This window comes from Chiloscyllium plagiosum, chromosome 26 (assembly GCF_004010195.1).
Source record: "Chiloscyllium plagiosum isolate BGI_BamShark_2017 chromosome 26, ASM401019v2, whole genome shotgun sequence".
Classification (NCBI taxonomy): domain Eukaryota; kingdom Metazoa; phylum Chordata; class Chondrichthyes; order Orectolobiformes; family Hemiscylliidae; genus Chiloscyllium; species Chiloscyllium plagiosum.
This window is the reverse complement of record NC_057735.1, coordinates 52,127,983-52,139,062: the sequence shown is the minus strand read 5'-3', so window position 1 is coordinate 52,139,062 and position 11,080 is coordinate 52,127,983.

The following is an 11,080-nucleotide window of genomic DNA, read 5'->3' as shown; positions in this document are numbered from 1 at the left end:
CTTTGTGATTCAGTTTGAATGCACATTTGTTTGTTGGTGATTGAATGTTTGTGCTTTGTTCCCTGCAGCTTGAGATCCGGGACTGTTTTGAATCTGATTTCTATTATGGAAATTTTAACACGATTTCTTTTAAGGTTAAGGATTTTACAGATGATGAAATAAAATGTTAACTCCTGCTCTTTTTACAGGTCATGACTGCCTTACTATCAGTTTCTAACTAATCCCTTTTATCCTTACATAAAAGTGATTTATGGAGGACAGTTGAAGTCTCAGTTCAACATTAGATTGTAATAAATAAAAAAAAATCCTATGGTTAAAATCGGCGACCTTGGATTTGGCCATTATTCATGCATTAGAAGTTTTTTTTTAACTCGAATAGACAAATCCTTTTTAAGGCAGCTCTGGTTATTTCACGACCTATAGCATTGTAATTGAGCAATTACTGGCCAGGACGACTTAAGAAAACTAATTTTGGATTTAAATCAAGGGACTAAAACCGGGTAATTATTGTGGATTTCAAAGTTGGGAACTGTATACATTTTACATTTTAAATATTAAACACTGAATAAATGAATTTATAACATAAAAATATGTATTTATAAGTAAGATTCCAAAATGTATAGTTAGGAACAGGCTTTAAAGTTAGACAAGCATAAATTGATAAATTGTATTTGAGATTACAGGGAGCAAGAAATATTGCAATATTTCTTTAAAAAAATCAAGGTCTAAACAAAACATTGGGTGATGAGGAGTGGCCATGAGTGGCCCTAAAGCTGTTCAGTTGGTTAAATTGGCTCAGCAATTGATCATTCCTGATGAAGGGCTTATGCCCGAAACGTCAATTCTCCTGTTCCTTGGATGCTGCCTGACCTGCTGTGCTTTACCAGCAACACATTTTCAGCAATTGATCTGGCAATGTAAGCAGAAACAGAAGGCAAAAATAATGCTAGCCCACGGTTGATGAGGTAATAAAGAAAAGGACAAAACTAAAAGGAGAAGGAAACCGGAATGGTGGCGGGCAGCATGTCAAAAATAGAAGGAGGAGAAGGGATCGGGGAGGAGATGTTAAGGGGTCTGGTAGACAGGAACAAGGATCAAAGTGGAAATCCCCACAGGCGGGATGTTATTACTGTGGAAAGACAGGTCACTTTAAGAGAGAGTGTCCAGATCCGAAAAAGGAAGTAAAGGCAGTGCCGTTTATGAACCTTGATGTAAAATAGGGGTGTCAGAAGTTTCTGCCCCCGGGGACCCACCAGGCACCCTTGATAAATTTAAAAGTGGGACCTTAGAAAGAGGACATAATTTTCCTAGTCGATACGGTGGCAGCAAGGTCATCCTTAAATTTTAAGCCCAAGGGAGTGGGAACGAGAAAGTTAATTGGATTATGGCAACAGTTTTGTGATGAGAGGCACGAAGAATCAGTTTTGTGCTCATGATGAGATATTTCCACCAAATTGGGGATTGAATTAACTGCAAAAGGTGCTATGGAATCTGTTAAGGTTCTTAAAAATGAATGTGCTCGAGCAAAACAATTACAGAAACAGAATGAGAAGTCACAAGTGACTGGTAAACAAACAGAACTGCGCGATTACAGTTTTTAAAATGTGACTAAAGTCACTTGTTGCGTTTCCACCCTGAATTATATAATATATCATTAATATTTATAATAAATCAATTATATTAGCCTGAATCAATATTAATTGGCAGGATTCCTTCACACATTCTCACTGACCTGTCATATTGATTCATGGTTAATTTAAAACATGACTGCATTAATTCATTGTTAATTAAAGAATGGAAAGCTACACTATTGGCCAGAATGTTTGCAGGCAGTGGTGGCAATAGCCTTATTGGTAGAGGAGAGTCAGAAACTTACTTTTGAGGAAGCCTTTATAGTCAGCACCCCACATCAGGTACGGACCATACTAAATCATAAAGCAGGACGATGGCTCCCAGACTCTAGGATCTTGAAATATGAGATAATCTTAATAAAGCAGAATGACCTTGTGTTAGTCACAGACAGTTGCTTGAATCCAGCTGCATTTCTGTGGCAGGGAGAGGGGGTAGCCCTTGGCAATCCAGAACATGACTGCCTTGATATTACTGAATATCAGACTAAAGTGCGAATGGACTTAAGAGACATACCGTTGCATGCGGGAGCTCGGTTGTTTATCGACGGGTCCTCCCAGATGATTAAGGGTAAAAGGCACAATGGATATGCTGTAGTAGATGGGATACAGGGAAGCGTTATCAAGGCTGAAAGACTGTCTAACGGCTGGTCAGCCCAAACTTGTGAACTCTATGCCCTAGAAAGAGCTCTCAGAACCTTAGAAAACAAAAAAAAAGGGAACGGTATGTGCAGACTCCAAATATGCGTTTGGAGTGGTACATACCCTCGGAAAAATTTGGCAAGAAAAAGGACTGATAAATAGCAGAGGAAAAGAACTAGCTCATAAGGAATTGATAAAACAAGTGCTGGAATCCCTGTTACTCCCGAGAGAAATAACGATAGTCCATATACCCGGACATCAGAAAGGGAACACTCTAGAAGCAAGGGAAAACAGACTAGCAGATGAGACAGCCAAAGAGGCAGCTATGAACCATACAGTAACAAAGATGCAGATTCTTATACCCCTAGTTGAGTCTTCTTCTGTGAACCCCGTGTACACAGAAGAAGAGGAAAAAGAATTCCAGGAAATAGGAGCCACTAAGACAACCGAAGGAAGGTGGATCCTCCCGGATGGTAGGGAATTGTTGAGTAAACCGGTCATGAGAAACATCTTAGCCACTTTACACCAGGGTAGTCATTGGGGCTCCCAAGCTATGTGTGACATAGTACGTTGGCAAACAGATATGCGCAGGGTGTACAACTTGCCAGAAGATCAATAAGAAAGTAATAAGGGAAGGACCCAAAGGGGTGAGACCCTTCCAAAGTATACAGGTGGATTACACTGAACTACCCCCAGTGAGAAAACAGAAGTACTTGTTGGTCCTAGTAGACCACCGGGGTGGGTGGAAGCTTTCCCAATGTCATGGGCCACCTCAAAAGGAGTGGCGAAAACCCTCCTTGAACATATCATCCCACGATAGGAAATAGTGGAAAGTATAGATTCAGACCAAGGTAACCATTTTACTTCCAAGATCTTACAAGGAGTAATGGCAGGATTAGAGATCTCTTGGGAATTCCATACCCCTTGGTACCCACCCTCATCTGGATGGGTGGAACGAATGATCAGATCTTAAAGAAGCAATTATCTAAGCTAGTCCTAGACACTCGATTACCATGGACCAAATGTTTGCCTATTGTGCTATTACGCGTTCGGAGTGCCCCAAGGTGTGATATCGGCCTTTCTCCTTATGAAATGATGTTTGGGCTACCATTCCTGGGAGGGAAAGGAGAAGTGCCTACAGCTGAGTTTCATGAAAAATTATATTGTGGCACTTGGCTCTTCATTATCTATTCTTAGGAATAAAAGCCTGTTGATACAGACTTGAGTTTGCAGCACATCGGATATGACCGGGTGATTGGGTCCTGATCAAGACCTGGAAAGATACCAAACTGCACCTGAGCTGGGAGGGACCATTCCTAACCCTCCTGACTACTGAGACAGCTATCTGGACTGCTGAGAAAGGGTGGAGTCATCACACTTGCGTTAAAGGTCCTGTGAACACCTCATTAGCGGAGTGGCAAGCTCATCTTACAGACAACCCTCTGAAAGTTAAGCTAAGAAAGAAGGAATGGACTGAGACAAAAGACTTTTTTTTAATGTTTGATTGTTACTGATTATAAGGGCTCCGTGGACTCACCTCTCCCTGGCACCTAAAAGATTAAGACAGATAGACAGGACGGTAGGCAGGGGTCAGAGATGGGCGGGTACTGGTATAATATTATAAGGTTAGTAGTATTAACTGTTCAAGGAGGCGGGAAAAAATCACTTCACTTCACTATGCCAAAATTATGCTGAACAAAAAGGACTTGCCACCTGTTGGGTCTGTGCAGAGGTCCCACACCATGGTGAATCTGGGCTCCCCACCTCGGTAATACCGCTCACCAAAAGAGAAGTGTACGATGTACAACAATTTGACTTGGGCTCAAATTATACAAAGTGGAGTTTTGACAGGGGTGAATATAACTTTGCGGGATGGTTCCCTCGACCAGCCCCGAAAACCCAGGGTGCTATCGATGGCCTTAGAGTTTCCCCACCGAAAGGAGCAGTAAATACCACCTGTTTCTGCAATCAGAATGACGCCGCACCCTTCCAATTAGGAAAATCATCTTGTGTCTACACCAGCCAAGCCACTGCCACGACCGTTCCCCTTATATTAAATGGAACATATTGGGTATGCGGCCTGAGGGCCTGTCCATTTGTTCCCGGGGAAGAATGCATTTGCGTGACCGAATGTATAGGAATGCATGCATGTTATGATGTTGATGAAACACTGCCTCAAATTCAGAAAGGCTGGAGTGGCTGCTGTTACCTCGCTTATATAGTTCCCCACCTCCGATTAGAAAAACATTGAGCACAACCTGAGAAAGGAGGGGGGAATAAGACGTAAGGCCCGAGAGGTCTTTGAAGGAGAAAGTGAGGTCTGCAGATGCTGGAGATCAGAGCTGAAAATGTGTTGCTGGAACAGCGCAGCAGGTCAGGCAGCATCCAGGGAACAGGAGAATCGATGTTTCGGGCATAAGCCCTTCTTCAGGAATGAGGAAGGTACTGAGGGATAGGATCTATTTATATTTGGAAGAGAATGGGCTTATCAGTGACAAGTGTTAGAAACAAGTTTAAATAAAATTAGACGAGACCACCAAAACTGGAAACAAGACTATTTATTCTACGATCTTGCAAGAAAGGGCATCAAATGCAGAAGCAAATGAGCAATGAACATTCAAACTAGTACACAGTTATATTTTTGAGCTGCGTGAGGTCACCTCTTCTGACTCCTACATTACCCAATAACTTTATTCTCTGACTAACTTGTGATCAGTACCCTCATTCCTGAAGAAGGGCTTATGCCCGAAACGTCGATTCTCCTGTTCCCTGGATGCTGCCTGACCTGCTGCGCTGTTCCAGCAACACATTTTCAGGTCTTTGAAGGAGACAGTCTGTTCTGGACACTATTCCCAAACTACGGCGCTGCAGGGTCAGGGGTAGAAATACAGAAACTGGCGGCTGCCCTTGGGAAGTTAATTAATGATACCGTTGACGCAATGGGAGAAACTCAGTCCCAAATATCGGCCATAACCACCGAAATGATTGCTACAAGACTAACAGCTTTACAGAATCGAATGGCTTTAGACTATCTCTTGGCCAATAAAGGGGGAACCTGTGCTCTGATTGGTAAGGAATGCTGCACCTTCATCCCAGACACCTCTTCCACAGTGGAAGATAAGGCAGAAATAGTAAGAGAAATTGGAGATGAACTTCGAAAAGATGAGGGTTGGGGCGACTGGGGACTGACTGGTTGGGGAAAGTGGTTAGTTAATTTAGGAATTTATGTATTACTGATAATAGTAGGTCTAATGATAGGATTTAACGTGTTAAAGTGGATAATGAGTAAGTTGATAATGTCTTTAGGAGGACAACAATCAATGTTGGTCATGACAACAGCGTGCTCACAAGAAAGAGAGAGTAGCAGATTACTCCTAGATTGTGAGAAGATTTGTAGCTCGGGTGCTCGTTGTTGTGGTTCTGCTCGCCGAGCTGGGAAATTGTGTTGCAGATGTTTCGTCCCCTGTCTAGGTGACATTCTCAGTGCTTGTTCACAGAGAACAGCCAGGGAATTCCTAGAGGTATGGCATTCATTCACAGATTCAATCAATAAGCACATCGATCTGGACCCAATATACCGGCCACTGCAACGGACAACTGGAACTGACAACCGGAAGCGGCACATTCAAACCACTACAAATGCCGGAGGAAAGATCACAGAAGCGCTTCACAGGAGGCTCCCAAGCACTGAGGATGTCACCTAGACAGGGGACGAAACATCTGCAACACAAATTCCCAGCTCGGCGAACAGAACCACAACAATTACTCCTAGAGTTTGAAAAAGGCAGATTTAGGAGGGCAGAAATGGCAAGATTGTGAACCTCTGCACCTTAGGGTGAAAAGAGGGCAGAAAATAAAATTGCAAAAACAACAAATGGTAAAAGAAAAGAAATGGGGGCGTTGTAAGAAATGGGGAAGTGTTGTTTTCGCAGAAAGTTAGTGATAATAAGCTTAAGTATAATGCTGATAAATCGAGTGTAAAGGGCAGTTGCAGACAATGATTAAATCAGCAAGCACTAGGGAAATGTATAATTGGGTACTAACTTTAGTGCATAATTATTCTATTAAATAATTTCTTTCATCATGATAGTTTAAATAATTTAGTCTCAGCAAAATAGCTGAGATAGCTGAAACACCTAAACTAGGCAAGAAAAGACACATTGTTAAAATGTATATTCAGGAATGGAATATACCAATGAACAAAGTGAAAGGAACATCAAGATCCAAGTTTAGCAAAATCTTCCTTATGTCAGCACTTACAGAGGGAAGGATCGCCAACTTGGAGAAGGGGGGTAAATAATAAGAGCGGATCGCAAGTTAGTCAGAGAATAAAGTTATTGGGTAATGTAGGAGTCAAAAGAGGTGACCTCACACAGCTCAAAAGTATAACTGTGTACTAGTTTGAATGTTCATTGCTCATTTGCTTCTGCATTTGATGCCCTTTCTTGCAAGATCGTAGAATAAATAGTCTTGTTTCCAGTTTTGGTGGTCTCGTCTAATTTTATTTAAACTTGTTTCTAACACTTGTCACTGATAAGCCCATTCTCTTCCAAATATAAATAGATCCTATCCCTCAGTACCTTCTCCAGCAACTTTCCCACCACTTACATTGGGCTCACTGGTCTGTAGTTACCTGGAATATCCCTACTATCCTTATTGAACAGGCAGACAACATGGGCAACCCTCCAGACCTCCGGCACCTCACCTGTGTTTAAGGATGCTACAAGTATATCTGTCAGGGCCCAGCTATTTCTTCTCTCACCTCCCTCAGCAACCTGGGATAGATCCCATCTGGTCCTGGGGATTTGTCCACCTTAATATCCTTTAACTTACCCAACACATCCTCCCTTCTTATGTCAATGTGGTCCAGAGTAAACAAACTTCTATCTATAATCTCAACATGCATCATGTCCTTCTCCTCATTGAACACTGATGCAAAATAATCATTTAGAATTTCACCCATTTTCTCAGGTTCGACACACAACCTTCCTTCCTTATCCTTTAGTAGACCAACCCTTTCTCTGTTGCCCTCTTGTTTCTTATATATGAATAAAAGGCCTTAGGATTCTCCTTAATTCTGCTCACTAAAGTTATTTCATGACCCCTTTTAGCCTGCTTGATACCTCATTTCAGGTTGGTCCTACTCTCCCAATATTCCTCCAAAGCCTATTCTGATCTTAGCTCTCTGGACCTTATGTAGATTAGATTAGACTACCTACAGTGTGGAGAGAGGCCCTTCAGCCCAACAAGTCCACAGCAACCCTCCGAAGAGTAACCCACCAGACCCATTTCCCTCTGACTTATGCACCTAACACTATGGACAATTTAGCATGGCCAATTCACCTGATCTGCACATCTCTGGACCGTGGGAGGAAACCAGAGCACCCGGAGGAAACCCATGCAGACACAGGGAGATTGTGCAAACTCCACATAGACAGTCACCCAAGGCTGGAATTGAACCTGGGACCCTGGTGCTGTGAGCCAGCAGTACTAACCACTGAGCCACTGTGCCGATGTATGCTTCCCTTGTCCTCTTAGCTCGTCGCAAATTTCCCCTGTCATCCATGGTTTGTGAATCTTGCCTTTCCTATCCCTTGTTTTCAAAGGGACATGCTTATTCTGCACTATCTTCAACCTATCTTTGAAAGCTCCCACGTATCAAATGTGGACTTCCCTTCAAGTAGCTGCCCCCAATCCATATTTCTCAGCTCCTGCCGAATTTTGAAATAATTGGCCTCAAGGTGGAAGGCTACCATATTAAGTTACCTGGAAAGCCAGACATTTGTCTGACACAAACTGATTTGATGGCAATTAAAGTAATGATTATGAGGAAGAAAAGCTGAGTAGGGGAGCCAATAACCTGGTACTTCTATGACAGAACAGATGGAAAGAATTGTAAATGGTGTGAGAGAGGAAGGAACAGAGATTTCATGTATTAAAAAGGTCAAACGCAATGTGTTGACAACTGGTAGTCTTTGTTTTAGTAATGTGTTTGCAGCCATTTAATACATTTGCTTTTTTTTTATTGTTTAAGCGTAGACATTGCATAATGTCTCTTACTGAGATTGTCAACATAGTTGTAAAACATTAAATTTTTTTGGTATTTGTCTTACTAGATTGAAATATGATGACAAAGAAACAACTGGAGCATTAGTGCTTTAACTTAACAAGGAAGTGAATGAACATTGGGGCAGGATTAAGGTGGTAAACAGTACAGCACAAACAAAAGTTAAAATCTATAATTGTGGATTTATGTCACTGTCATGTTTTGAGACTGGCTTCGGGTAGAATGCCAGAAAAAACATGTCTTAATTTATTCTGAAACCAGTTAAAACACAAGCACATAGTTTGTGGTTTTCTGTAACATACAATTGTGCCATATCTGGACTCTCATTAAGCTTTACATTGTTCAAGGGCATTTCTACTGTCTTAGGTACAGTATGAAGCAAATGCATTTGTGCACATAATGTTTGGTTCCATTGCTTTCTAAAATCTTCCATCAAAAAAAGTCTCAGAACATTCTACTGGCATAATGTATGGCAGATTTTCCAAATGAATTAAAGCTTTAAAAGTGATGGCATTTCAAATCTGATCAACATTGCTTTTTAAAAATAAGAAAAAGAATACTCCAAGTGCAGCCACACCAGAATTTTGTACAGCTGCAGCATGACCTCATCGTTCTGAAATCGATCCCTCTACTAATAAAACCTAACACACCGTATGCTGTCTTAACAGCTGTTTCAACCTGGTGGCAATTTTGAGGGATCCATGTACATGGACACCGAGATCTCTCTGCTTATCTACACTACCAAGAATCTTACCATTCATCCAGTACACTTCATTCATGTTACTCCTTTCAAAGTGAATCACCTCACACTTTTCTGCATTAAACTCCATTTGCCACCTCTCAGCACAGCTCTGTAACTAATCTATGCCCCTCTATAACCTACAACATACTTCAGCACTATCCACAACTCCACTGACCTTGGTGTCATCCGCAAATTTACTAACCCATCCTTCTACGCCCTCATCTAGGTCATTTATAAAAGTGACAAACACAGTGGTCCCAAAACAAATCCTTGCGGTACACCACTAGTAACTGAACTCCAGGTTGAAATTTTCCATCAACCCCACCCTCTATCTTCTTTCTGCCAATTTCTGATTCAGACCGCTAAATCACCCTCAATCCTATTCCTCCATATTTTGTGCAATAGCCTACCATGGGGAACCTTATCAAACACCTTACTAAAATCCATATAGGAGAAAGTGAGGACTGCAGATGCTGGAGATCAGAGCTGAAAAATGTGTTGCTGGAAAAGCGCAGCAGGTCAGACAGCATCCAAGGAGCAGGAGAATCGACGTTTCGGGCATAAGCTGAAGAAGGGCTTATGCCCAAAATGTCGATTCTCCTGCTCCTTGGACCCTGCCTGACCTGCTACGCTTTTCCAGCAACACATTTTTCAGCTAAAATCCATATACACCACATTAACGGCTTTACCTTCATCCATCTGTTTGTTAACCTTCTCAAAAAACTCACGGAGTTTTGTGAAGTGCGACCGACCCTCCACAAAATAGTGTTGACTATCCCTAATCAACTTATTCCTATTGAGATCTTATTTCTTATCCCCTTTTCCAACACTTTACCCACAATTGAAGTAAGGCTCACTGGTCTATAATTACCAGGGTTGTCTCTACTCCCCTTTTGAACAAGGGATCAACATTTGCTATCCTCCAGTCTTCTGGTACTATTCCTGTAGACAATGACGATGTAAAGATCAAAGCCATAGGCTTGGCAATCTCTTCCATGGCTATCCAGAGATTCCTAGGATAAATCCCATCCAGCCCAGGGGATTTATATATTTTCACATTTTTCAGAAATTCTAACACCTCCTCCTTGTGAACTTCAATCCCATCTAGTCTAGTCACCTGTATTTCAGTATTCTCCTCAACAACATTATCTTTTTCCAATGAGAATACCGATGAAAAATATTCATTTAGCGCTTCCCCTATCTCCTCTGACTGCACGTACAACTTCCCACTACTATCCTTGATTGGCCCTAATCTTACTCTAGTCATTCTTTTATCCCTTGTATACCTATAGAAACCTTTAAGGTTTTCCCTGATCTTATATGCCAACAACTTCTCATGTCCCCTCCTCGCTCGTCTTAGCTCTCTCTTTCGGTCCTTCCTGGCTACTTTGTAACTCTCAATAGCTCTAATTGAGCCTTCACATATCATCCTAACATAAGCCTTCTTTTCCCTCTTGACAAGAGATTCAACTTCCTTAGTAAACCACAACTCCTGCGCTCGACAACTTCCTCCATGTTTGACAGGTACATGCTTATTAAGGACACACAGTAGCTGTTCCTTGAATAAGCTCTACATTTTTAATGTGCCCATGCCCTGAAGTTTCCTTCCCCATTCTATGCATCCTAAATCTTATCGGACTAGGAGAAAGTGAGGACTGCAGATGCTGGAGTACCAGAGTTGAAAAATGTGGTGCTGGAAAAACACAGCAGACCAGGCAGCATCGAAGGAGCAGGAGAATCGACGTTTTGGGCATAAGCCCTTCTTCAGGAATGAGGCTGGTGTGCCAAGCAGACTGAGATAAAAGGTAGGGGGGGAGGGAATTTGAGGGAGGGGCGTTGGGAATACGATAGGTGAAAGGAGGTGATGGTGCGGGTGATAGGCCGGAGAGGGGGTGGGGGCGGAGATGTTGGGAAGAAGATTGCAGGTCAGGAGGGCAGTGCTGAATCCGAGGGTTGGGACTGAGATAAGGTGGGGGGAGGGGAAATGAGGAAGCTGGAGAA